At 36.1% G+C, this 4,223-nt stretch overlaps 1 pseudogene; it reads left to right on the top strand.

The window, feature by feature from the left end:
• Positions 1–1,464: 1,464 nt before the first annotated feature.
• LOC149236348 (aluminum-activated malate transporter 8-like) lies at positions 1,465–3,915 on the top strand (annotated as a pseudogene).
• The last annotated feature ends 308 nt before the right edge of the window (positions 3,916–4,223 follow it).

The raw sequence follows: 4,223 nt of genomic DNA, 5'->3' as shown, positions 1-4,223 counted from the left end.
CTAACGAAGGTGCCTAAGTATCGTATAAGAATTGACCAGCTACTAGCAAAACTGTCTTTTCTTACGACTTGCGCGAGTTACGCGACAAATTGAGAATTTAAGATAGGGACCGTTTCTTGTCAGAAGGCTTTCTTCAACTTATTCATGGTGCATCACAAATCAGGTGACAGTAAAGCACGAGGGAAAATAAATTAAAAAACCAGACAAATACGATTGTGGCCACTAACACAAAAGCACGAGGGCAAATAAATAAAAAAACCAGACAAATATAAAAGCAAGTAGAGTGCGCTTACAGTGGAAATTCAACAGTGCGCTGGAAATGTAGGAAACCGTCCAAATACAATGGAATACGTTCTAATGGCTTCACATATTTAATCAAAAAACAAACAACATAGCTTTACCTTTAATATTGACATTGTTGATGACACATTTGTTAATAAAAACTAAGAAATAAATAATTCTTATTTTATTATAGTTATTTTTCTTTTTTTCTTTTAATTGAGAAAATGACCCAAAAAGAAACCAACTGATAAAATTTAACTATTTTATAATAAATTAATGATATTTTTATAATTATATGTATCATTACATTAATCAAGATAAAATGTGCGCTGATATTTTAATTTTGTACGCCGAGAAAACCTGTTAACCGGATTTTGCTCATTTTATAATTTAAACTTTGTAATTCTGAAAAAAAAAAAAACCATATCAAATCTTATCTTGACCCAAAAATTATAGAAAAATACATGGGGGAATGCCCATGTCCCTCTGTGGACTGAATTGGATTGATTTGAGATCTGTATATCCGTCTCCAAGTTATATTTTCTGCATCATGTGGCACGGGTGGTTTAAAGGTGAAAATCGACTTTGCAACTGTATAAAGTTTGAACCGTTATAAAATATTTCGTTGATGGCGACTGTCCATGCCCACACTCTGCACCATATTGAATTTATCTGTATATCCATTTTTATATGCGCTGTGCTAATTATAACTCTAGAGACCTCGCGGACCATAGCTCTAGAGACCTCGCCGAATGTGGTCGGCCGCCCACGATTCGAAATTCCACAAATGCGACTGGAAAAGCCTTCTACTTACAGGCTGTCCTCCTCCCCTCCTTCCTGTTTCGTACTCAACAACTCATTTTTTATACGTCTTTTTACTTATAAAAGGATAGAGAGGAAAGTGTTCTGGCACATTGTAGCCAAGCCCGGAACGCTGCATCGACAGGACTAACTTCAAATTCTTGGACTCACAAATAATTTTGAGAGAGCTCAAGTGATATTACAGAACATAAGTTGATTAAAATTTAAAACCTGCTGTTGTATTCAATGCTTGATTGAAACTTGCTGATATATTCAAGGTTTTCTTAGTTTGAAGTTTAGGTCTGAAGCAATAGCAATATGGGGGCCACGATATTGGTTCAGTCATAGCCTCTGGAGTGGAAAATTAGTGTTAACGAAGGGATGGAAGCGAATACCATCCAAGAGAACTTCTGCAACCGTTTGGTTACGAGAATTTCTCAAGCTTTCCACGAATACAAAAGATCTGTCCTTTCTGTGAGCAAAAGGGTTTCGCAGGTGGGTGCAGATGATCGTAAAAGAGTTATTCATTCCATCAAAGTTGGCCTTGCACTGACTTTGGTCTTTATATTTTACTTCGTGAGGCCATTGTTTGACAGTTTTGGTGAAAATGCCATGTGGGCTGTCATGACTGTCGTTGTGGTGTTCGAATTCACCGTAGGTAATTATTCACCAAATACCTCCTGTTTACAAGTATTAAATTGCCTCTAGGTATCTTCACACATTTTGAATAAATTGTTAGGAGGATTTCATGACTATATAATATCAAGTAGACCAGCTATTGGGTTTTTTTTCACAATAGTAAATTTAATGTTTTGCGCCTCAATTTTATTATGCAGGTGCTACATTGAGAAAAGGTCTTAACAGATCTTTAGCCACACTGTTGGCGGGATTACTGGGAGTGGGGGTGAGCTATGTTGCAGAACTTACAGGGAAAACTGCGAATGAGTTATACTGGGTGTCTTTGTTTTTGTCTTAGGTCGATATTTTCTCCTTCCCATAATACAATCTCCATGTTATATTCAATTTTCTCCTTCCCATAATACAATCTCCATGTTATATTCAATACTTCACCTTTGAGGGTTCTGATGTTTATCCTTTTGTGATCGATGCAGGTACAGCGTGCACATATTCGCGTTTCTTTCCTGTGCTCAAGCAAAGATACGATTACGGGGTGGTCATCTTCCTTCTCACCTTCAATCTCGTAGCCATTTCTGGTTCTGGCGTTGAAAACATTTTAAAATTGGCCGATCAGAGGATAGCTACGATAATCATTGGGTGTACACTCTGTTTCATAATAACTGTGTTCGCTTTTCCCATATGAGCTGGAGACGATCTTCACAATTTGATTATACATAACCTAGAAGGATGGGCTGGATCTCTCCAAGGTAATTTGTCACATAGAAAAACAATAAATCATTTATCCTATTTATAGGTTATCTTTATCTTAATTTTCGATTTTCAGAATATTTGGATATCTTTATTCAATCCTAAATATTTGGAAATTTTTGGTGTAAGAATAAGTTAAAACAATTTGTCCTTAATTGACTTCACTCCACTCCTTTATTTACAAATTTCAAAGATATTGAGAAAATATTCAGTGGTTTATGTGATTACAGAATATGTCACAGAATACTTCTTGGACTCAAAAGATGGTCAGGATTCAGACGATGATAAGGTTGGATCGGGCTATAAATGTGTGTTGAACTCGAAGGCCACAGAAGACTCACTGGTAGATATCATAATTCATCAATATACACTATCATCTTTTATCAGTATACACTAGTAGATATAGATAAGTTTGGCTATCCATTTAACTTTAACGATTATTTTTAAATTCTGCAGGCGAATTTCGCTAGATGGGAACCACCGCATGGACGTTTCTTTTTCAGATATCCATGGCAATTTTATCTAAAAGTTGGAAGCGTGACTAGATACAGCGCCTACTGTGTGGAGGCTTTAAATGGATTGCTAAACGCTGAGATTCAGGTAATGTTGGTCAATTTTGCCTAATATTGCTTTTGTATTTCCCGATATTGATCAATTTCGTATCATTAATTATTGGTGATGATGTTGTCTGATCAGACTCCAATTTCTCGGAGAGAATATTTGAAGACGCCATGCATTAATATCGGCAGAGAGTCTTCCAACATTCTTCGTGAACTAGCCGACAGCATAATGACAATGAGAAGTATAAATCCAACTTTAATGACAAATCGGTTAAAGGCAATGGTAGAGGAACTCCAAAATTCGCTGAGAGCTCAGCCCGAACTTTCCATCAATATCAAAAGTTGGAAAACTGTTGAAAAAGACATAACTCGATCAGACAAATTCCATGACTCCTCAGTACCGAAAATGATAGAAGAAGCTGATGATGAAAATACAATGTCATTTCAAACTACTCTGGAGGGGGAGATGCAAGAGGACCTATCCAAGAGTCAAGCTAGCAAATTATATGAAATGAGCGAAATGAAACGAAGCAGTTATACAGTTATGGAGGTCCTTCCTCTTGCTAGCTTTTCTGCTCTTCTGTTAGAAATAGTGACAAGGTTAGAGAGCGTGATTGGTACAGTAAGGGAGCTGGGAGAAGAGGCCAAGTTTAGAAATATTGCTGAGGCAGTAAAAGAATCCTTTCCACCATCTTTGACAAAAACAACTACGCCTCTGACTTCAACAGAACAAATGGTACCCGTCGCTCTATCCCCAGTTACAAATCTTTCAACCACCACTACTCTAAGTGATAATCTGCATCACAATTCCAACATTAAAGCCAATGGTTCCCCTTCTAGGCTAAATGTTTACCAGGACAAAGACAATGCCCAAAAAGACTTATAGAGAATACAGAAGATTATAATCAAGAGAAAAAATATTACAGTCTTTTCCTCAATACATATGGATTGCAGGCATTTATTTCTCAATTCAATTATTCATCCATGTAAATGGAGAATTGTGAAAAATATAATCCTTGGCTAGTAGTAACACTCTACTGCAGAAAGTTGTAACCTATTGAATAGTATGAGAATGATTAAAAGACACTATTTTGTTATTCAACGTTTTAAGTTACATTTTATTTTTAAATATTTAATTAATTTAGCATTAAAGTTGTTTATTAAGTATACCACGTGTAAATAAGTTCACAAAGA

Source organism: Pinus tabuliformis, chromosome 8 (genome assembly GCF_031772625.1).
Source record: "Pinus tabuliformis cultivar Carrire ecotype Pingquan chromosome 8, CPIR1, whole genome shotgun sequence".
Lineage (NCBI taxonomy): Eukaryota > Viridiplantae > Streptophyta > Pinopsida > Pinales > Pinaceae > Pinus > Pinus tabuliformis.
Note: the sequence above shows the minus strand (reverse complement) of the source record. Positions and strands in the feature narration are given on the sequence as shown.